The sequence below is a fragment of the Panthera pardus genome, unplaced genomic scaffold (genome assembly GCF_024362965.1).
Source record: "Panthera pardus isolate Hobbes unplaced genomic scaffold, ASM2436296v1 HiC_scaffold_17, whole genome shotgun sequence".
In the NCBI taxonomy this organism is placed as follows: Eukaryota; Metazoa; Chordata; class Mammalia; order Carnivora; family Felidae; genus Panthera; species Panthera pardus.
In genome coordinates this window covers 75,155,320-75,180,160 of record NW_026526732.1, presented here as the reverse complement: position 1 = coordinate 75,180,160, position 24,841 = coordinate 75,155,320, and the positions used below count along the sequence as shown (strand labels likewise).

Genomic DNA, 24,841 nt, shown 5'->3' with positions numbered 1-24,841 from the left:
TTCAAGTGGAAGGAGATGTTTTGCATTTGTAAAAGAAGTCTTTGCACAGTCTGGAGCAGTGCAGACCCCGGAGGGCGCCCCAGGCGGGTAATACAGCCTAAAATGTAAGCGCTAACCCGATTTCTGAAGCCTGGCGGAAGGGGAAGCGGGCCTGGGAGAGCACAAGGTTCACCTGGAGGGCTTGGGCTGGGAGTGAGGGCGGAAGGGGGGTGCGCAAATGCGGCTGGAGGCTGCTCCGGGAGCTCCGCGCACTGTGCGTCTGAAGCCGGCATTGGCAGCGTGCGAGGTCCGAGCGCCCAGCTCCAGGCCCAGGATCTTCATGACGCGAAGGAGCGACCCACGACTCCTTTGAGCAGCCCTTGAGACCTCGGAGGAGTGTTTGAGGCCCATGGGTGGAGTCGCCGGGGCTCTCAGGCCTACTCCAGCCCAGTGGCCCGAGAGAGTGGCTCATCCTGAGAAACCTGAGGCCGCAGGAGGAACGCAATTTCCAGACGCGAAGCTTGCTTTGTAGACGGGTTCTTGTCCATTTATATGCTCCGAAGCTCAAACTCATGTAGGAGGGACTAGAGCGCTTGCAAGGGCGCTCTCCGGAACACGCAGCTCCAAGGCCTCCACTATCTCTCTGTCCCTTCTTTCACCTTTACCTGGGGCAGAAAGGGACACAGACCCCGGAACCCACAGACATGGGAGAACTTGCGTCCACATAGACGACCAGCTGGAAAGATGGACCTCACAGACACCCAGGATGTCAGATATAGATAATCCAGGTGTGCGCTGGGCGCCGAGGGCAGGAGGAAGCGTTGGTCCCTTTAGTCTAGGTCCAGACTGGGCTTTGGGAACCATAGCGGTAGAGTCCGCACTGCCGCTCGCAGCCTGGGAGTCGCGCTGAAAGTGGATCAGGCTTCCGGAACTAGCAGGACCAGCTGTACTCGACCCCGCAAAGCAGCAAGTCGCAGACCCCACCGCACCCGGACCTTTGCTCCGGGAGAAGGGACACCGAACCTCTCCCAGACGGGAGGAGGAAAGCAGGCCAGAGTCCGCGCGGGGAGGGGGGGGGGGGGGCGTTCGCGGCCTTCCGAGGGATGGCGAAGCCAATGCCCTTACAAGGCGTTTTCTCAAAAGCGTGGCTGGCGCGTGCCAGGGCCGAGCCAGGGCCTTGCACGTCGCGAGTCTAGGGAGCAAAAGAAACGGGGACAGGATGCGAATCCTCAGAAGAAAAGCTCGGTGGAATAGGTGTGCGCGTGTGCACATGTCTGTATGTGCTTGTGTGCACGTGAGTACGCCCGTGTGCACTTGTCTATACGTGCCTGTATGCGGATGCGCGTGTGTGCACCTGCGCGCGTGTAAACGTGGGTGAGAGCCTATGTACAGGGAGCGTGCGCCTCCTGTCACTTTAAGAGAGAAAATGCCTGTTCCCAGGTCGTGCTATATTAAGGAAATGATTAAAACTTAATTAAACCGTCAGGCCTCTGGCAAGACTAGCCAGGCTCTATTTGTAATAAAAGTCATCCAGGGAAGAACATTATCAGCGTGGGTCTGTCTCTGAGACTCCGCGAGAGGGGAAAGTACATAAGAGCCTTGAATGTCCAGGTTTGGAAGAATGGTACCTAGTGGAATCTGTATCCAGCCAGAGAGCAAAACTAAGGCAGGAGTAGGCTAAAAAGCATATCTGGTTCGTCCCGTTTCTTTCTTTCTCTTCCTTTTCTTTCCTTCCTTCCTTCCTTCCTCTCTTCCTTCCTTCCTTCCTTTTTTTTCTTTCACAGTTTAAAATTGGATCCTTAAGAAAGATTTTTTTTTTTTTAGCTCACTCTTTCTGTAGGCTTCTGCTGTGCTTTTAGCCAAGAATTGCACTGTATATCTATCTCTATTAGACCTGTCTATGTTTGGAGATAGCTTGCTGCTGCTTCTCACCTAAGCTACTATTGTTTATATTTTTGCATTTCGTTCTGTATTTTATATTTTTGTACTTTATTTATAAACAACTATTTTTAATTCCAAATTTTAAAACCCTATGAGCCAGGATTTCATTCTCTAAATAGACTTTTTTTTGTTTTTGTTTTTGTCTTTCTTTTACACTTGACAATTGATGTAAGAGTTTCTAACCTCATGTTTGATTTCCCAGACTCAAGATCTGACACAGAGAGATTTACCCTGGCATACAGGAGAGTCTGTTTTTTGCCCTGAACTCGAGGCGCAGCACGTTGTCTCCGAATTTCCAAACAGGCAGGATCTGGACTTCCTTCCCATGCATTGAAAGACATTTATTATTCGCTAAAATACTAGCCTAGCAAGAAATAGAGTAATAGAGGGGAGAGTAGGTGTGAGGGAAGGCCCAATCCAATTACCAAGAGGGATTCTTATTTGGTTGCCTTACTTTTTGTAACTTGATCTGGGAAGGAGCCCTATCCTAATTGGGGGCCACGGATGCCAGAAGCCGCCCAGCATCACGGGACTGTGCCACACACTTGGGCAAGGGCTCCCTCTCTCCTCCATTCCTTCCCCTACTTTCCCCACTCTCTTCTTTCTCCTTGTACATACTCTTCTTCTTGCCTCTCCCTCTTATTTGGGTTAATAAAAATAATAAGTTGCAATCTGCCAGCTTCCAAAGTCTACAAGAATAAATTCAGGTGGCCAGGGTCTGTCTGGCTGCTCCTTTGCCGGCTTCTCTGTGGAGTCTCTGGCTACTACTGCAAACCCAGGCCCCGCGGAGAGAGTGATCCAGAACCGCAGTTCCTCACTGCTCCCTCATGGCACACACAGACAGGCACCTCTCCGTGTGTTGAGGACTGTTAACCATTCTTCTCTTCCACAACGAGTCTCTTCCCAATTGTAATCATCTGAGACAGAATGTGTCTACAAAAGAACTCCAGCAGCCTATCCAAAGAGCCCTTCAGGGCGCCTCAGGGCCCAGAGAGATTGTCTTGCAGTGTTGGTTTTTAAGTCAAGGATCATTCTCGGTGGGGCTTAGAGGAGTACAGAGTTTTGGTAGAGCCGAAGGAGAGTGTGTTCTGAGGTTTAGCTTCCTTCCTCCATCCCTCTCCATCTCCAAGCACTCCAGAATCCAGAAGGAGAAGGAAGGGAGAGAATGATGCCTCTGACCTACCAAGTGGAGGGGTTGGACCTGTGATGTGTCCATAACAAGACTCACTCTGCTAGGCTAATGAGCTTCCCCATTCATGCCCAATTTCCAGCAGTATCTGCTCTCTGTCCACAGAGGATACTACAATTATTTTTCACCCTGTGCTAGAAAAAAAATCGCTGCCTTCACTTGGTCATTCATTGACTCACACTCCTCCCACAACCCTACAGTTAGGGGTTAGTAACAGAAATGTCCGAGAAAAGCCACACTTTCTCTATCACTAAGACCTGATTCAAATATAAGATGGCTTGAAGGAAGTAATGGTAACATCCAGATGTAAATGAATACCTAAAGATGGGTAGTTGGATGTTGCTGATACCAATATTGCAACAGGTCGATTTGGATATAAATCAAACTGAGACAATGAGTGGGGAAATTAAATAATATCCTCTAAGTAGTTAGTGGCCATTTTAGTAGCTTATGCTATATAATACTATGTTTAAATTGATTTTTAAAATACATACCTTCATATTCTTTCAATTAAATATTTAATATTATTTCCCTATAATCCAAGATTATCTTGAATCTTCTGCTTACTAAAATGAATTGAAAATGTAACTAAGTATTCCTGTCTAGGCTCCATGTAAGAAATACTAGGTATGGTTTTTAGCTTTTTGTAAAAATTATTACATCCTCTAATTGGCTGTAAATTGGGGCCTGTTCTCATATTTCACAACTGCAGATACCAAAGTTCTTAAACAGTGGAAATTTTGTGCGCATTTATATAACCTGCTGAAAGTATAAATAATGAAGAATGTGACTGGAATTTATTCATATTTTTCTACTGACAGATGAGACATTTCAGTTTCAGCTGAATGAAAAGATTTTTACCAGAGTAATTTAAAGTTAGCACAGGAATTGCACAAAAAGAAGTAAACTATAGAAAAATATTAATAGCATTGGGAATGAAGCCTGAATTTGAACACGTGGGCAAAAAGTCTGACAACAAACTGACGTTTCTGCATGACTTTTGGTTTTGTTTTCTTTTCACTTCTAATTGTGTGAACTCTCTCATCCTTTAAGAAATGTACCATGAACAATCGAGATAAATGAAAAATGAAGAGGTTAGAGTTCTTTTTCCTTTAAAAATATAGGGGGAAATACAAAAATATTAAACTTTGCATTAAATAAAATAAGCTTACTGGAATACATTTCCAACCTGAGTTTTCAGGAAGAGCCAAATGAGAATCTTCAAACAAAAGCCTAAAGAATGGTAATAACAAGAGGAACTCTACCAAAACATTTCGATGTTTGGGAAACGCTGCTTGTAAAGAATCCTCAGAGTATACAATACTGCATTTCCAAATCCAGCCTCATGAAGAAAGAGGGAGGAAAAAAACCTATCTCAGGCCATTGGTAATAGGTGATGTAAATTTAGAATAACTAGCATTTCTAGAAAGACTTCTGCTTTTTTATGTTAACCTCTAGTCTTTGGTGCGGGTTCCTTCTCATATTACATAAAATGTACTTTAAGAAGCACTCACTACCTGCTACAGATGTCCAGGAAAAAAACTGAATTATGGAAGTCGGAAACATATGGCAGTTGCCTATTGCACAAGGAAGGTACATATGAAAGTTATAAATTTCTTTCTTTAAGTCAGCATTGTAAACGCATTTTATAGGGTTCACAGTATGTATTACATCTGTAGATTTAATTTTTGAAATATACATTTTTGGAGATATTTGTGGTTTGGGATTCTATGAGAAAGAACTCATCTTGATGTGTTAGGAATAAAGGGGGAAAAACCCCAATAAATAAACATGTGGAGAAGCAAACATCCGTCTTTTAATTTCCCAGCTGGTTATACTGAAAAGGACATCAGACCATCTATTGGCAAAGGATGACTCACAACAGGGGTATTGCCCGGCAGCATAGCGGTCTGAATTTATTGAGAGATATCCCTCTTCGAAGAAGCAGAGATGTCAAGTTGGGGAAAGCCAGCTTGGGGCCGGTAGAAAAACCACCAGATTAAGAACTGGATGCCACAAATGTCAAAAACGCACCACCAGTTCACTTTACTGTTGAGGGAAAAAAAAAAAATGCCCACCAAATCGCTGATCTTTTTTCCATCAAAAGATTAGATTTAATTTTATTTCATTTAACACCTTTGAAACTACATATTTTGATTGCAATCATAATATTATATATTCAGTATTATCGATGGATACCAAGTACTAGCAACTACCAAGGTATCTTTACTTAAACCTTCAAAGTGATTTTAAAATAATCCCTCCAATTTTCTACCTGAAGCCCCCTGTGGTATCTTTAAGTTTAAATTTAATTTGTGGATTTTAAGAGTCACAGCTCTCTTGTTCAACTTTATTTGGAGAAATGTTAGAAGCAAGTTATGTGAAAGAACTTGGTCAAAAAGGAGTTTAAACAAATATATACTTGTTTAAACACCCTAAAAGCAGAGCGACTGCCTACAGGTAAGGTCGCTGTGGGTTCAAGTCAAGAAAACCGTCCTCAGATTTGCTCTGTGAAAGCCGGAGGCTGATCTCCCACTTTGGTGTGCTAGAATGAAATTTACCTGGGGTAGAAATAATGCAGAATGATAGCAGATGTGCCCTTTCTGGGCATAAGTTTTATTTGGTTGTGTTTTGAGTTTCCCTTTGTGATCAATTGTTGAGTGGTCACCTGCATGGATTTTCTCTCTTTCTCTCTCTTTTTTTTTCCAGTTCCTGCCTTACCGAAGGCTAGTCCTGGCCAGACTTTTAACCACTTGGTCTATGTGGGGCGGTAAGAAATTGAGCTTTCATTTTTGGGGGCTTCCACTTAGGTGGAGACAGGAATCGCTGAGGCGCAGAAAACAATACCAAATTCTTTTCTATCTGTTCACAGAACTTTGTGAACAAGGCGAGTGCCAGGGCAATTTCTGATTTCCTTCTTTTCCAAGTTTTAGGTCACTTTCGAGCTCCCATCCTTTCCTTCCCAAACCATTCTGCACCCTCTCCTTAACATTTATAATTAGAGCTCTTCAAGGAGAGCTCCCCCAAAGCATTTCTCATTCAATAACAAAAACAGCAGTAACAATAAGAAATGAAACAATCAGTTCAGTTTCCGGGGAGCACCCTAGGAATTTCTGGGACGGATCTGGCTGGTAAAACATTTAGGAATTCACATTCCCGATGAGGTTCCACGTCTAAAATTAAAATCCAGTCTGGATTTCTGAAGTTCATTTTTCCTTTGGTCAATATGTGCGTTTTCTTTCATTTTATTTGTGTTCCCTTCTGGATTTGGTGCCTTCCCCCCCCCCCCCTCCATTGCCGAAGACAATCTGATTTACAGTTTGACTGAGAGTTGCATTTCTGTTTAGAAGGTGAAACGTCCAAGTCAGTTAGCCAAATTATTCCCCGACGGCTCCAATATTGCGCCAGAGTCCCAGAGTCAGTTATTTTTATGTCTGACTGTATTTCAAATGTGCAGGGTGATAAATAAGACCCGCCTCAAGCTGCAAACTATCTCAGTGTGATGAAGAACAATTGACAAAAATTAACCCAGCCAAAGCGTTGGGGTTTTCGCGAGCCGCTGGAGCATAAATCAGCGTCGCGGGCGGCTTCGGGAAGCAGCGCGCTCCGAGCCGCGCGCCCGCAGCAAGCAGCAGCGACTTTCAGCAGCCGCTGGGGTCGCCTGGCCCAAGTGAATGGGGCTTAGTCGCGGGGATCCGAGCGACCCGCTGACTCGGTCCCGAGTTCAGAGTTATCCTAGAAAGGAACACAACACGTTGGGGGAGAACGGCATGGCTACGCCTTAGCGACCCCCCCCCCCTCCAATTCACCATCGAGAATTCTCCAGTGGGGTGTGTGTGTGTGTGTGTAAAATCAAAGAGGACTAAGGGAAGCAAACTTGACGCGGGGTGGGGTGGGGGGGGGGCGGTAATGAGCATGGAGTAACAACCTCCACAGCGTCTGGATCCCGGAGAAGGTCCTCTGCTCAAGTCACTTGAAAGGGATATTCGTCTTAGCTATTCACAGTTAACTCTTCTTACGGGAAATCAAGGGTGGCTCCCGGGGAAGTTCTCTGCGGCGGCGCCGTAGTTGTTGGCCGTCCGGCGCCCGCCTGCGCATTCGCTTCTCAGTGCACACGCCCCATTCCGGAACCCCGGCTCCCGCCAAGCCCTCGCGTTCTTCCCGGGAGCGAGGCGGCTGGCCACGGCGCCTCGGGACCTGTAGGTCGGATAGGGCAAGGGGCGCCCCGACCAGCTGCCGCCGGCCCTCGCCACCTGTTGGAATGGTAAAGCCCAAGACCTTGCGCTGCCTGTGGCGGCGGCGACGCGCGGCTACAGGCGGACTCGCGCTTCAGCGGCCAAAGGGAATCCCAGCCGCGGGTTTCCGTTGATAAGTGTAAAGAACAACCCTCTCGGTGCTAAGTGCACAGTAAGTGCGAACAATAAATAGATCATTTCCCGGGGCATCTGTCTTGAAAAGGCCCCTGCTGTTCAGAGCCCGTAGGGGGTTATTGATTAGTGTGGGCGCCCGCGCCCTTCCCCCACGCCCCCTCTCGCCTGTGAGAGGGTACGAAGCCTCTGTCACCGCCTGGCGCGGCGTCTGGCTCTTGCTAGGGGACTGACAATAAGGACCATCAAGCCTCTCAGAAACCTCCCCACACCCTTAAGGCCACACCACCCTGCCGGCGGAAGCCTTGGAATCCATGAAGACCCCAGGCTTAAAGAGTGCGTGCGTGAGAGTGCGCGCGTGTGAGGCTTGGTCTGCCTATCTCGGTTACCACAGTAGAGCCGAGGAGGGAAACCAGTGGGGAAGAGAAGACGGTTCGTGTCTTGTATCCATTTGAATTTAGAATTTCCTTTAAAAACTAGGTTACAGAACAAAGTGAGTGAAAACTTAAGACCCCCTCCCCCCCCTCTCGCGGGGAGCTCTAGTTCCGGAACTGCACGGGCCTCACTTTTCTGCGGGCAGCGCCAGCGGGTAGGGTGCACACCGCGCTCGCAGCTGAGGTCCCGCAGCCGCGGCCGGGGGAGCCGGGGCCTCCTTGTGGCTCCGAGGCTCGGCGACGCACGCCCTCTCTCGCGCTCCGCCCCGCGCGCGGTCCCGGGCCCTAGCCGTCCTCGGCAGCCGCGCCTCCCACCGCTTCCTCACCCCGGGGCGTAATCTCTAATCCACCCTGACCTCAGGCCTCGGCCTGCGCCCCGGCCAGTGGTCCGCCCTTCCAGAGCACTCCGGGACGGGGCGGGGTGGAGGTGGCAGAACAGACTGCGCTTGCGACGCGATTCCGCACGGGTTTGTTTCGTGACCTTGATCACGTCCCCGCCTTAACCTCCTCAAAGTTACAACTGGGATAATCTTTGCCGGACTCGCCCGCCGGGTGGTGGGGTAATAGATTGGGGCGGGGAGGCAGAGAGACTGTCAACTATCCCGCTGTGTGCCTGTTCACAGCCCGCCCCAGATATTTGGAGGTGGAGGTTGAGGTATTCAGGCCCTGGCCTGCGGCCTCCGGGAGGAATTGGGCTCGTGGACGTTTAGGCTCCTTGGGGCCCGCAGCGCTTCCGGAAGGCGGGCGGGCGCGGCCGGAGCGCCGGGTTGGGGCACAGGGCGCCCTTGGCAACGTTGGCCGCATTGCCCCATCCCGGCCCGAAGCAGAGCTGCCGGGCCCGGCACGTCCCGCAGACTCAGGCTTGGCCCCGCGCCCCGTACTCGGCTCCGGGCTGACCCCTCCACCTCGTCGCGGCGGTGGGCAGCAGCCATGGGACTCCGCAACCCGCGGCGGGAGCCGAGCGTCGGCCTCCGCAACCTGGGCTGAAAGGGAAGCCGTGTGCGTTGTCCTGAAGCGCAGACGCGATGGAGACCACCCAGAGCCGCGCAGGAGATCCAGACTCAGAGAAGGCATTGGTTTCTGACTTTGCCAAACCCAGGCAGAGAGTCTCTCCAGGAAGAAATCAACTTTTTCTCCCAGAAGTCTCCCAACCTTTCACAAAAATATAAAACCATCTGGAAAATGAAGCATCTACCTGGACGGAGGGACACAGTTGAAAATAAAAGGTAATTAGAAGGAGGAACCTGAAAGGATTAGTAATACACGTTTTCTTTGCTCTTGAATACAGGCAAACCCTGTAATGCAACCAACCCTGAAACAGAAGACTTAAGTCTCCCCAAGCCCTGGGCCAACCGGCGGCCGGTTTTTTCTCAGCTTCCCACACGACCTGTTACCATTATCATTGCCCCAGATATGGGTTAGGAATAAACTTCTCCCCCATTGCCATTGCCATGTAAAATCCCAGGGCGCACCACCTAATAACTTCCTTGATTTCTCTCATTAGTGAGGCTCTCTTTTTTGTTTGTTTTGTTTTATTATTGTTGTTTAGAAAGACACATTTCACAAGTTCTTTAAGATCAGCTGTTTCAAACTGCCCCACCTTACTTCATAGCAGACCAAACAATGAGTGCAACAAAACCTGTGTATGGAGTAGTGATCTAACATGGTCATGAGCTCTCAGATGCATAGTTATTTCTAAGAAGACTTCATTTTTTAAAAAAATGAAAAACATTTTGGGGCAGTTACAGTTACATTAGTACATATTGTGGAAATAAGCTTGCAGTTAGAGAAAAATTATTAGAAACAGCTGTGACGTTAATGTTTAAAAACCCAGAGTACTCAGTATGCTCAGTATCTACTTTTCATCATAAGTTTTTCTTGTGCATCCACATAATGCACTACTCTCTGTGTATAATATAAGACACTTGTTTAATAAAGCAAGTGATTGTCTGTGTCAGGGAGATTTGGTCCTCTCTGCCTCTCTCAGTCCATGTGCAGAGCAGATCAAAGACCTGAATTACCTCTGCCTTTCCAAAGACAGCCAGATGGTGTCTTGATTTTTTTTTCTTTTTTCAGATTTGTTAGCAATAGAATTCAAAGGACGAAAGAATCTGTGTGATGCTACAGATGAAAGCTCTACCCAGGTAAGTTAAGTTATTTTTTAATTAACATCATGCATACCTTATCTTATTTCACGGAAGTTTTGAGGACTCTCACGAGAGTCCACCTAATAAACATGAAAATGATGAGTAAATGAGTAGAACAAGGTAAAATAGAAATCACATGCTGGGGCCAAGGTAAGAAGAAAATAAGAACCCTGATATGTATGTGGAATACTAGACAGTTATTAAAGAAGAACTTTAACTTTGTCTCTGAGCCTCCTAGCAGGAAGAGTGAAAAGTGAAACATGATCCTCAATGAGCAGAAGGAGAAATCATATCAGTTTCTTACAGTAAGCAGCGTTATTCCTTGTGGTGGTGGTGGTGGTGGTAATGCTAACCATGACATTCCAGGCACCATAGCATGTTTTACATGCTGCTCTATTTGTGAGACCAACTGCTCCCCTCCCCCACCGCTTCCATTGTGATACTCTTTTTGGGATATTTTTACTTTGTTATGGTTGATATAAACCTGTTTTTCAAGCCACTTGGGTGGCTCCGTTAGTTAAGTGGGTTAGTTAAGTGTCTGACTTTTGATCTCAGCACAGGTGTTGATACCAGGGTCATAAGTTCAAGCCTCTGAGTTGGACTCCAAACTGGATGTGGATAAATAAATAAGTAAATAAGTAAGTAAGTAAATAAATAAATAAATAAAGTTGTTTCTCTACATAGAGGCAGTTTGATGTCTGGAAAGAACTTTGGAATTAGAGAGACCTAAATTCAATGCTGGCTTCTGCACTTAGGGTTCTGCTGTAACCCTTGGCAAGGGTCTTAATCTCTCTCTGAGACCCAGTTTTCTTTGAAAAATGGAAACAATCTATCCCATAGGTTTATAGAGAGGGTATTCCAGAGTCAGGCACTAAGAGACTTTTTTTTTTTTTTTTATAAATGTTAGGTTATTACTGCTGTTTTTTATTGTCATTAACATAATACAAACGTTAGGTTCCTTTCTATTTTTCCACAGCAATGTAATATTCAAGAGTACTTGTACTTTTGGGTTTCAGAGCAAATGAGAATACCAAAGTTTGGACGTGGACATCTTTTAGTACAGTTAAGTGAACAAGGTTTCTGAGTTCCCTTACCCTCCTTTCTTGCCCATAGTGGTTAAACCTCTGGAGACACAAGAGGGTGTTGGTAAGATAGGCCTTGTGCTGAACCAGCAAGGGTAGGACTGGGTCCAGAGGCTGCAGGTCCTCTGGTGTGTTCCATACAGTAGCTCCACTCCTAGTCACCAGTGGATGGCAGCTGTTTGGATCACCTTGATATTGGTCACTGCATGAATGAGTTCCAAGAGGAGGCTGATAGACCTCTGAGTATTATGTTGGATGGGGGTGGAAGCACTAAGGTTTTACAGGTCACTACAGAAAGTCAGTATTCTATTAAATAATGGGGATTTGGGCCAGGAACAAAATACAAGGTGATAGACCCCTTTACCCCACTCACTCTGTCTCTTACTGTGTAGAGCTTTTAAACTGAGTACTTGCCGAGGACCCAGCAGTGGTTCTAGGTTTTACGGAGACCAATTCTCTGTCCTGGACCCACCACCTTTCTTGCACTATCCGGGCAAATGGCCTCTGAGATTTTCTCTTTCTGTCCCTCTTCCTTTTTCTCTCTTTCACCTGCTCAGTACCCACTAACCTCTCACCCTTCTCCTCCTGCTAAATCTTGCAGGTTGATAATGGGTTAAATATATCAATCTAGTCCCTATATTTGCTGAGGTTGGTTGTATCTTAAAAAAGTATGGAAACTTATATGTATGTGTTTGACCTGTTTTGCTAGATTGTAAGCTTCCCAAAGTCATGAACTTCATGCTGTTTATGCATTGATTGGCTGAATCTAGATCAGCAGGTAATTTGTTCCAGGCAGCCCCATGACTAAGCTGCTAAGAAGCAGCGTGGCATAGCAGGGTGGGCAAAAAGTTGGATTCAGAAGAAAGGGGCTCAAGGCTTCGTTGTCTCTATCACTGGCTCCATGATCTTGTGTAATCATCTAACGTCCTTAGCTTCTACCTAAAGTATTTACATGGGGTGAACTCAGTGATGCCACATAGCACCAATACTTTATGATAGTGAATCCAGCTGAGAGTAATCTCCTCTTTCTCTGAATTAGCTCTCGTGGCATTTTATTTCTCCATCATTTAGGCACATAACACATCCTTTCTTACATTAAAATTATTGCAAACTATTTCTTATCTCTATCATGCCATAAGCCCCAGGAGTGCAGAAACAGTCTGCATCACTGTTTCCAAAAGAGCTATTCCAGTGTTTTGTACCACTGTACTCAATAAATATTTTTGAGTGAATAAAATCTTACTCTTTATTCATAACATCCACTAATTTGGTGTAAAAAGAGGGAAGGCTAAACTTTGGGAGGGCTGGCACACCTAGGCCTCATTCTGTGCCGAGTCCTGCTGTCTTATATCCATGTCAGCCAGGGTGCACAATCAGGCTTGTGTTTGTTGTTTTGGGGTACAGGCCAAATGATCTAGAACAAATATCCAGCTCCTTTCTTTAGCAAATGCACAGAATGTGATAGAAGGAAAATAGGCCTTATGATGGCAGAAGAGAGAGGCACATGAGGAACAAGTTTTTTCTCCTCATGAGTGTAGATAGTGGGTATTGAACAATGTGGTATGCAGCCAGCAATGGGGTCCATCCATCTCATGAAGGGAGTTCAGCGAGGCCTACCTGTTACTGTGGCATGATTTTCTTGGCCATGTTTGCCAACTCCCTGAAGCTCTTGCAGGGAAAGGGAGGTGGAAAGGAAGAGTGAGAAGACAGCCATACTCTGTTAACGGGTGTGCATCTGGATTCCTCTCCTGTCTTCAATAGATTCTGGAATATGGCTGTAGGCAGAACCAGTAAACTCTTTTCTAGACCAGTCCTGGTGGGAGAAGGATCTAGTAAATTCTCACAAAAAGGCACTTCCTTGCTACTTCCACCACTGGGGTCACTGCGCCTGCAACCCTGCCCCTTCCTCAGTCCTTGGTGCTCACCTTAAACTGAAGCCCCTCCAAGCAGCCCTTCATGCTGTGGCCCTCCCAGAGCCTCAACCTGCCCCAGCTGGACAGTCTTACACTTCCACTTTGAAGACTGGTGCTTCTGGAGCCTCTGCTGCTGTTGTTCACTGCCCTCAAGATACTGATATGATCTCCATAGTCATCCCAGCTTCTCATTGCCAGGTCTGGGCTCACTGTTGGGACTTGCATGTTGGAAGCCCTGCTGACATGTTGCCTTCTTACCTGTATCGAGTTGGGCTGCGGTGGTCCAGATTACTTGCCTTTTCCTCCTGCTGATTCTCCATTCTCCCTTTCCCAGCCCCACCCCCAGACAGCAGTGAAGGTCCCTGTTAGTGAGTTAGTGCACTCCGGCTATTCCTTGAAAAGGTCCGATTGGCAGGTCCCAAGGGTGTGGAATAGTACTTCCTGTGTACCTCTCCTCTTATGCACCTTTGTAGTGCAAGAAGTTGCCATGTACCCACATATGAAGGCTGGAGTCTGTTCTCCTTTGGGCCAGTTAGGTTTCCTTGAGGTCAACTGGCTGCATATTCATCCCCATCCATTTATGATGCATTTATTATGTAAGTCTCAGACTTACCTATTTTAGAAAATTTCAACATTCTAGAAGTTATTTTTTTTTCCTTTCTTTAGCATGTGAGAGAGAGAAGGGGAGGGGCAGAGAGAGAGAGAGGGAAATAGAGAATCCTAAGCAGGCTCCATGCTGTCAGCACAGAGCCCTATGTGGGACTCAAACTCATGAACCATGAGATCAGGACCTGAGTTGAAACCGAGAGTCAGAAACTTAACCACTTAACCAACTGAGGCACCCAGGTACCCCTAGAAGTTATTTGTTAGTCATGGAAATTAATACTAAGTGCAGTCTCAGACAATCTCTGAATAACAGTGGAATAACCCAATACTAGTTTGCTTCTCATTTACTTAAGATCCCCATGTGGGTCAGGTGGCATCTTTTCTCCAATTGTTGACTCAGGGACCTAGGCTGACCTCTTCTTATAGTTATGCCATTCAGAACTTGACTTCCAAGTTTGATTTGGAAAGGGAAGAGAGAATGTGTGGGGAAAGCATGCCCATTCTTAATTACCTCAGCCTGGAAATGACACGTGTGACTTCTGGTCACATTCTGTTAGCCAGCAATCATTCCCAAAGCACCATGTGCCTACAGAAGAATATGGGAAATGTGGTATTTCCTTTTTCCCAGGAAAATGGAAGTAAAACAATTTGATGTCTGAGTAGCTTTTTCTCTGTCACAAATTTTGAGGAGAAACTCTTCTCTTTTCTGGACAAGGGAACCTCCAAGCTAGTATGACCCATACTGAAAGGACAAGGAAAATAGAAAACACTGTTTAATCAGGTACAAAAGCTAAGATGATTACTATAGGCCAGTAGTTGGGTTTTGCTCTGTGGAGCTAGTTCAAGGACAAAGTTCTCTTTGAGGTCAGGGGGAATTACATTCTGTGAAATTGAAACCAGTTATCTGGAGGAAGATGAAGATGTGAGGAGCCAAAGGATATCCCCTTATTGTAGAAACAGCCATATCAGTGTGAAAAGCCCTAAATCCATCTAGTCCAGATTTCCATAGTCTTTTTATTACCAGAGTCATTTCCAGTGTCTTGAAACTTGGGAAGGTTTAGCCAACAAGCTCTAGTGATATTCCAAAGTCCAGGAATTAATCACATCTTTTCTGGCCTTTTACTTTTAGTCCTAATACATACTATCAGCACTCTGCCTTCCTTCTCGGTCTTGGTTAACATTTTATTTGTGTCTTTAATGATTTAACAGATGTCAAATTTTGTTATGGATTTGACAAGGGCTGACATTGCTCAAATGTCTTTGCCCAGGTCTGGTCCATTTATGAGGGGCTAACAGACCACTGATGTCATTTTCATGTGCTTTGATGGAAGTTTTAGTGTCCCAACTCCCCTGTGGAAGGAGTTTTACACTTCTAAAGTGGTTGCAGCCTTCTTGTTAAGTTCTTTACCCAACACGCTTTTGCATTTTACCTTCTTACTGAACAGTTTTTGTAATAGCATTTTAGGATATTTGGTTCAACACTAGTCAGCTCAAATTTTCCAGATGAGATGGATCGTTAATAGAAGAAAACTTGAAATCTTCAGTTTCTGGGAGAGATGATGGGCATTGTACATTGATCTGTATTTCTAGTCTTCAAAGAGACTAGAAAAAAAAAAACCCTTTGTGTTGTCTGCCCTTAGAACAGTTGCATTTATTGTTTAAAATAGCCTGACATATTATTCTCATTCCTGAACTTATATGTGAGTAGGTCTTAGAAGTCCTGCCAGAACCTTAGAAACTGCTTGATTGGTTAGTATCCACTGGCCATTAAAGTACCCAAAGAAGCTCTGGCCAAAGAGAGAAACTAAATGGAGATCCATTGAATGCCAGAGACATATGTTGTGAACAGTGCTAACCATGGAGAAGATCTGGCCTTCACCTTCAAGAGTTTATAGCCACATGAACTGTGTGAAAAATAAAAAAAATAAATTAACTGTATTAATAGAGCAGGAAAAGCATGGTCAGAGGCAGACCAATCATACCTGAAGGAAATATAGGTAAAAGTATTTGGCTGATATCCTTTTAGGTGGAAGTATAAAAAACTGTTCACGTAGGAGTCAGGACCAAATGAAGGAGTAAGAGTTGAGAGTTTTATTTCTGGTGCAGAGCCCTTCCCTTATTGCCTGTGTGACTGTGGGGGGAGTTCTTTAACCTTTATAAGCCTCCCTTTCCTCCACTGAAAAATAGAGCAGTGTGGATCCTGGCAAACACATTAACTGATTGTGTGGATCAGATGAAACAGTATATTTGAAAGTGCTTTAAAATGGTGAAGTGCTACATCAAGGTAAAGGCAAAGAGAGGCCTTAATTCTGTACTCTCTCCTCTCCTTCATCTGCCCCCCACCCTTCATCCACACACAAACTGCTGGGACTCTTTATTGCAGTGCAAGAAACACTTCTGGGTGGAGGTGGTGTGAATGTGAATGTTTTTTGGTATGTTATTTGGCACCACAAGTATATGTAAAAACAGTGATTTTGGTGAAGATCTTTTTCTTCCCTAAAAGTTTGCTTCCAGCTGCTGAAATCATTTACTCTGTGAATGGAAACACAGTTTAACTCCAGTAGGATGTGGCACTTGGTGGTGACACTAGACCAGTTCTCTGAAAATCAGTTTGCCAAATTACCAATGGCAGGAGCCCAGCAAGCATATATCTTTTACCAGGTGGAGGAGAGTTTGTAAAGAACCTTTTTCACCCGCAGAGGTAGAGACGGGCAGAGCATACACCTGCAGAAATAGAAAATCTGTAAAGTGTATTTTAAGGAAAGCTCATCCATTCACATCTCCATGTTGAGTCCTGGAGAATTGCTTCAGCAACTGAAATGTGACCTGATAACTGAGCTACTCTGTCAAATCATCTATGAAAACTACTGGTGTGAACAATCACCAAAACTAAACTTTGACAAAAATTCAGCAGCAACTCAGTGAATTCAACAACTTGGTCAGACTAGTAGAGAGTGACAATTGATTTAAAAGAAAATGGGTTGGGTCTACATTGCTTTTGCCACTGTGTGTGTGCGTGTGTGTGTGCGTGTGTGTGTGTGTGTGTGTGTGTGTGTGTGTGTGTGTGTGTGTTGAGGAAGAGTGCTGTAGTGGTGGCTTTTAGGTAATGGGGGTTTTCAAAACTGGGTGAGAGTTAGGATCATAGTTTTCTGTAGTTTATGCACTTTGGAGCAGAATCTAAAATGGTGTTGAGGATAGGAGGGGAATGGAGGCAAATGCTCAGTGTGAAATGTCCAGCAGAACCCAAGTGTACAGGGCCTGTCCCATGAATACTGGAATCCAGACACAGAAAAGTCAATCAGGTTTCAGAAGCATCCATACCAGGTTTACAGCTCTGGTTAGAAATGGCTCTGGGGCTCCCCAGGTGGTCAGAAATGTGGGTTGGATGGCATCAGTGCTAGCATCTGAGAGCAGTGAAGGACCAGGGTGGTTCATGCTGGATCAGAAGCCAGGAACTCCATATTCTGGCCCCATTGTTTCCCTTAAACTGATGTATACCAGTGCTTCTCAAATTCTCTATGAAGGACTTTATTTTTAAATTTCTAATCCATTTAGGACCAACACATGGTCCCGGTATCCGTGACATACACTCAATTTGTGCCGCATGTGACTTACCGAATAAATTAGATGATACTTGAACTAGTCTACACTGAATTCAGTGAGATGACTATATTGATCATGGTGCATGTATCTGAAATGTCAAATTATTGGGTGTTTTAAAGTGTTCTCAATTTTTGATCTTCTCTCTTTCTGAGCTAATAACAGTTTGTGGACTGTCACTGGAAAAGGTGTTTTCTTTTTTCTTTTTTGTTAATGTTTATTTTGGGGAGAGAGTGCATGTGAGTGGGGGAAGGGCAGAGAGAGAGGGAGACAGAGGATTGATTCCAAGCAGGCTCTGCACTGACAGTTCGAACTCCCGAACCGCGAGATCATGACCTAAGCCAAAGTCAGACGCTTAATCAACTGAGCCACACAGACACCCCTAAAATGAAACTTTTAATGGTAATATTAAACTTACTATTGGAAACTACATTTATTGGTTTATTTTTAAGCTCTAAAATGCTGTAAATGCATATTTTGCTACCTCTAATTATTATTTTTTTAAATATGAAATTTATTGTCAAATTTGTTTCCGTACAGCACCCAGTGCTCATCCCAACAGGTGCCCTCCTCAATGCCCATCACCCACTTTCTCCTCCCTCCCACCCCCATCAACCCTCAGTTTATTCTCAGTTTTTAAGAGTCTCTTATGCTTTGGCTCACTCCCTCTCTAACTTTCTTTTTTTTTTTACCTTCCCCTCTCCCATGGTTTCTGTTAAGTTTCTCAGGATCCACATAAGAGTGAAAACATATGGTATCTGTCTCTCTCTGTATGACTTATTTCACTTAGCATAATACTCTCCACTTCCATCCATGCTGCTACAAAGGGCCATATTTCATTCTTTCTCATTGCCAAGTAGTATTCCATTGTATATATAAACCACAATTTCTTTAGCCATTTATCAGTTGATGGACATTTAGGCTCTTTCCATAATTTGGCTATTGTTGAAAGTGCTGCTATAAACATTGGGGTACAAGTGCCCCTATGCATCAACACTCCTATATCCCTTGGGTAAATTTCTAGCAGTGCTATTGCTGGGTCATAGGGTAGATCTATTTTTAATTTTTTGAGGAACCTCCACACTGTTTTCCAGAGTGGCTGCACCAGTTTGCATTCCCACCAATTTCTCCACATCCTCTCCAGCATCTATAGTCTCCTGATTTGTTCATTTTAGCCACTCTCACTGGCATGAGGTGATATCTCAGTGTGGTTTTGATTTGTATTTCCCTGATGAGGAGTGATGTTGAGCATCTTTTCATGTGCCTATTGGCCATCTGGAATAGGTGTTCTCAAAGTTGGTTTCTACTTGGCAGTTTGCTAATGCAGATGTGGGAGGTTGACTCATCTTTCAAATACTGTGGTGCTTCCTCTATAGGTCACTGTCAGAGGATGAGATTTTGAAACTGCACATTAAGGAGTGCTTCAGAAAATAGAGGCTTAAAATGCTGGTTTAAGAAGATATTGGTTGTCTTGTAGCCTCCATTTTCCCTCCTCCTTTAGTATTAGAACCACGATCTCTAGATATGGAATAGAAACTGCATTTCCCAGCCTCCTTGCAACTGGGAATGGTCATTTGCTAAGTTCTGGGCAAGAGAATGTAAGCAGAAGTGGTATGACACCTTCTGGTAAGGCTAAAAGGGAAAGAACTGGAATGTGGACATAACTGCTGGGGCTCTACCTTTGATATGTTTAGCTGCCGTGAGAGTGGAAGCCCTGAAAAGCAGAGCAACAAGACAGATAGAACCTCCGTCCCTTTTACCATGGACTCAATGTGCCACACTAGGCTGCAATATCAGAATGGCATGAGGGAAAGAAATAAGATTCTGTATTTTTAAAGACCGTGCTATTTTGGTATTTCACTTATTTGCTAGATGCAATCCTAAGCAATATAAGTACAATTTTAAAATCCTGATATTTTTAGTAAAGGATGTCTTTAACAAAACATCCTTACTTTCCCAATCCTTAAACAGAGAATTTAAAATATGATTTAATCTTTTTATGATTAACAAGAATCACCACTAAGAGCTATGGTTATATGTGCCAACGTCTAGGAGTCCATGACCACCTGCTTGTGTGGACTGGGTTTTAAGATTGCTTACCTTGTCAGCTCTACCTCTTTCTACTTTCAGTGGTCTGCACCTAGAAAGTAGAACAGTCTTTTTAAAAAAAGGTTTCTGCCTCTAGATGGCTGCAATATGGAAATCAAACATATTAAAACTGGGTAGATCAATCCTGCCTCTGTTTATTAAACACTTACTAATGTGCCAAGCCCTGAGCCAGATGCCAGGCATACGTAGATGAATCAGTATAATTCTTGCTCTCAGGTTGTTAAAAGTCCAATGGGACAGTGTTAGTGACATCAACAAAATATTCTAGGAGTGTGAAAGAGGGAGCTATTATTTTGTCTGGTTCTGGAGTAAGGTTGTTAGAAGAGGCTTCACAGAAAAGGTGACATCACTGGAACTGGGTCCTGATGTGGGATACTACCACAGAAAGAAGTGCCGATCAAGTCACTTGTAGGGACACAGTTCAGGAGAGTTATGGCAGCAGTGCAGTAGCACAGGGAGGCTGGGACATGTGGCTGGACAGGAAAGTTGAAGCCACATTTAGAGGGACTTTAAATGTTTTATTTAAGATTTTGGTCTCTGTGGGAAGTTGGGAGCATTGAAGTGTGTTGTTTGTTTTATCTGTGTGATTCTAAGCAGGACATAGATATGACACAGTCTCTGAGCTTAGGGAAATAAGTCAGACAACACAGTGAAAGATATATTGAATGGGGAAAAAATGATAGGAATCTACTGCAGTAGAGTATATACTGTGATCTAGTACAGTATGGATGAGAACAGGACTCAAAACAATGGCCATGAGGGAGAGAGATGCTTGTGAGATATGTTTGTAAAGAAGCAAGAAGATTTGGGGGGTTGGTTGTATATGTGGGATGAAGGAAAGGGAGGAGTCAGTTTCAATGTGGGTTATGATACTGATATCAGACTCAAAAGGAAAATAAATTTTATGCAGAAGGTTGGTTTTAGTACAACAGGGTATGTTAGGATAATGCCTAAAGAACATCACATTTTAATGTTTTCTCCTCTGCTGTCCTCAACAAATGATGCTCAGTGGTGCCTGCTGCACAGTAACAAATATATGTTGAATTAACGATGAAATAATTCAACTAATAGGAAGATCTAAGGAGGAGATAGGGATGTGGAAGTCAGCAGCATCTGTGTGATGCTTGAAGCTGTGGAAGTTGATGAAATGAACCATCAAAAGCATGAACAGAGGTGAAAAGAGAATTTAGGAACCTTAGGAAATCTTATTAAGGAACAAAGAGGAGAGCTAGTGAGGACATCTCAGAAGGGGTGATCAGATAAAAATGTGTCCTTGAAAACAAATAGGACCATTTTAAGACTGAGATGGTGGTGAGTTCTACTAAATGCTACCAAGGAGGTAAGTTTCATGAGGACTAAAGTCAATAGATTTGGAATTAAAAGTGACAGTGATCGTTTAGATCAACTTCAATAGAGCTGTCTCTGTAAATCAGCTTCTCTTGAGTGATGACTCTTAAAGTTCGGTGTTCATCAGAATCATCTGGAGGGCTTGTTACACACAGAGTTCTGGGCCACATACATCCGCCCTCATTTCTGATTCAGTAGTTTGGGGATATTTGCATTTTTAGCAAGTTCACAGGTAATACTACTGCTGCCAGTCCAGGACCATACTTGGAGAACCACAGCTATAGAACGTCACAGAGAGAAAACAACTGGATTATTTGAAGATGAAAGAGAAATACTTTCCTAAACTCAAAGTTTCCAGAAAGATGAAAAAAAGAGGGGAAGGAGGTACACTCTACTCACCAATTAAGACTTAGTCACCTCCTGGTGGAGAAGCAACAGAATAGATTCTTCTTAAATATTTGAAGCTGAAGAATTTTTGTCAAGACATGACAAACTTCTGTTTTCTGTTCTGTATAAAATAAAAGTAATAATAAAACCAACCTCTGTGCATTGTTCTTGGGAATAAATGAAATAATATGGTAGTGATATGATAGCATTCATCTCACTGTTTGGTGCTCAAGTAAGCAATTGTTGAATCAGAGCATAGACATTATTTATTCAAAAGCAAAATAGCCTATACATAAATTAATGTTTCTGGTGATAATAAAAATTGCCTATGCAAATTTCCAGCAGCCCTCCAAAATATGTTTTTATAATTGGTACTCCATTGCTATCTATAAATTATAAATTGAGCAAACATAAAAGGTTTGGTGACTGTTTTCAGGGACAGTGGAATTTAATACTACATACCTCAAAACTTTTTCCTTCTTTCTCTTTGAATATGTGGTCTGCCAAAATTTCTGTCTCCTGAAATATTTTCATCTGGTCACTTTTTAAAATAAACATTTAAGTTAATCACTTAACATTTATTTCACTAATGTGACGAGTGAATGTAAATCACTAAAATGAGTTTGAGGAAAGACTATGAAAATTCACTCAAATAAAAAAAAAATGTGAATGTTTACCGAAGAATTTAATAGGAAGCCAGAACAAACACTGTCAATATTATTTATTTAAAAAATGGAGTATTCATTTAAGTCATACTGTGATTAAGTAATGAATCCACAAGACTAGGTAAACAAACCAGGTTTTGGAGAAATAAAATTTAAATATCTTACAAATATTCTAATCCAGTAATTATATTTAGGTAGACAGTAGTTATTGATTGTGCCTGTTATAACTATATAACAATGATACTTTAAAATTGTGTCTGCAGACATCACTACAAGCATAAAACATACAGACATCACAATGACTCTAAACCCATATCTTTCTATAATAACACTGAATGTAAATGGATTAAATGCGCCAACCAAAAGACATAGGGTATCAGAATGGATAAAAAAACAAGACCCATCTATTTGCTGTCTACAAAAGACTCATTTTAGACCTGAGGACACCTTCAGATTGAAAGTGAGGGAATGGAGAACTATTTATCATGCTACTGGAAGTCAAAAGAAAGCTGGAGTAGCCATACTTATATCAGAAAAACTAGACTTTAAATTAAAGGCTGTAACAAGAGATGAAGAAGGGCATTATATAATAATCACAGGGTCTATCCACCAGGAAGAGCTAACTATTATAAATGTCTATGCGCCAAATACCCGAGCCCCCAGATATATAAAACAATTACTCATAAACATAAGCAACCTTATTGATAAGAATGTGGTCATTGCAGGGGACTTTAACACCCCACTTACAGAAATGGATAGATCATCTAGACACACAGTCAATAAAGAAACAAGGGCCCTGAATGATACATTGGATCAGATGGACTTGACAGATATATTTAGAACTCTGCATCCCAAAGCAACAGAATATACTTTCTTCTCGAGTGCACATGGAACATTCTCCAAGATAGATCATATACTGGGTCACAAAACAGCCCTTCATAAGTTTACAAGAATTGAAATTATACCATGCATACTTTCAGACCACAATGCTATGAAGCTTGAAATCAACCACAGGAAAAAGTCTGGAAAACCTCCAAAAGCATGGAGGTTAAAGAACACCCTACTAACGAATGAGTGGGTCAACCAGGCAATTAGAGAAGAAATTAAAACATATATGGAAACAAACGAAAATGAAAATACAACAATCCAAACGCTTTGGGATGCAGCGAAGGCAGTCCTGAGAGGAAAATACATTGCAATCCAGGCCTATCTCAAGAAACAAGAAAAATCCCAAATACAAAATCTAACAGCACACCTAAAGGAAATAGAAGCAGAACAGCAAAGGCAGCCTAAACCCAGCAGAAGAAGAGAAATCATAAAGATCAGAGCAGAAATAAACAATATAGAATCTAAAAAAACTGTAGAGCAGATCAACGAAACCAAGAGTTGGTTTTTTGAAAAAATAAACAAAATTGACAAACCTCTAGCCAGGCTTCTCAAAAAGAAAAGGGAGATGACCCAAATAGATAAAATCATGAATGAAAATGGAATGATTACAACCAATCCCTCAGAGATACAAACAATTATCAGGGAATACTATGAAAAATTATATGCCAGCAAATTGGACAACCTGGAAGAAATGGACAAATTTCTAAACACCCACACTCTTCCAAAACTCAATCAGGAGGAAATAGAAAGCTTGAACAGACCCATAACCAGCGAAGAAATTGAATCGGTTATCAAAAATCTCCCAACAAATAAGAGTCCAGGACCAGATGGCTTCCCAGGGGAGTTCTACCAGACATTTAAAGCAGAGATAATACCTATCCTTCTCAAGCTATTCCAAGAAATAGAAAGGGAAGGAAAACTTCCAGACTCATTCTATGAAGCCAGTATTACTTTGATTCCTAAACCAGACAGAGACCCAGTAAAAAAAGAACTACAGGCCAATATCCCTGATGAATATGGATGCAAAAATTCTTAATAAGATACTAGCAAATCGAATCCAACAGCATATAAAAAGAATTATTCACCATGATCAAGTGGGATTCATTCCTGGGATGCAGGGCTGGTTCAACATTCGCAAATCGATCAACGTGATACATCACATTAACAAAAAAAAAGAGAAGAACCATATGATCCTGTCAATCGATGCAGAAAAGGCCTTTGACAAAATCCAGCACCCTTTCTTAATAAAAACCCTTGAGAAAGTCGGGATAGAAGGAACATACTTAAAGATCATAAAGGCCATTTATGAAAAGCCCACAGCTAACATCATCCTCAACGGGGAAAAACTGAGAGCTTTTTCCCTGAGATCAGGAACACGACAGGGATGCCCACTGTCACCGCTGCTGTTTAATATAGTGCTGGAAGTTCTAGCATCAGCAATCAGACAACAAAAGGAAATCAAAGGCATCAAAATTGGCAAAGATGAAGTCAAGCTTTCGCTTTTTGCAGATGACATGAGATTATACATGGAAAATCCGATAGACTCCACCAAAAGTCTGCTAGAACTGATACATGAATTCAGCAAAGTTGCAGGATACAAAATCAATGTGCAGAAATCAGTTGCATTTTTATACACTAACAATGAAGCAACAGAAAGACAAATGAAGAAACTGATCCCATTCACAATTGCACCAAGAAGCATAAAATACCTAGGAATAAATCTAACCAAAGATGTAAAAGATCTGTATGCTGAAAACTATAGAAAGCTTATGCAGGTAATTGAAGAAGATATAAAGAAATGGAAAGACATTCCCTGCTCATGGATTGGAAGAATAAATATTGTCAAAATGTCAATACTACCCAAAGCTATCTACACATTCAATGCAATCCCAATCAAAATTGCACCATCATTCTTCTCGAAACTAGAACAAGCAATCCTAAAATTCATATGGAACCACAAAAGGCCCCGAATAGCCAAAGTAATTTTGAAGAAGAAGACCAAAGCAGGAGGCATCACAATCCCAGACTTTAGCCTCTACTACAAAGCTGTCATCATCAAGACAGCATGGTATTGGCATAAAAACAGACACATAGACCAATGGAATAGACTAGAAACCCCAGAACTAGACCCACAAACGTATGGCCAACTCATCTTTGACAAAGCAGGAAAGAACATCCAATGGAAAA

At 43.1% G+C, this 24,841-nt stretch overlaps 1 long non-coding RNA gene across 3 annotated transcripts in view; it reads left to right on the top strand.

The window, feature by feature from the left end:
* The first annotated feature begins 8,673 nt into the window (after positions 1-8,673).
* LOC128777678 (uncharacterized) overlaps positions 8,674-24,841 on the top strand; it is a 58,447-nt gene continuing 42,279 nt past the window's right edge. For all 3 annotated transcript variants that reach the window (XR_008422967.1, XR_008422966.1, XR_008422968.1), the window contains exons 1-2: positions 8,674-9,136; positions 9,987-10,054. This is a non-coding gene — a long non-coding RNA (uncharacterized LOC128777678). The remainder of the gene's footprint in view (positions 9,137-9,986; positions 10,055-24,841) is intronic.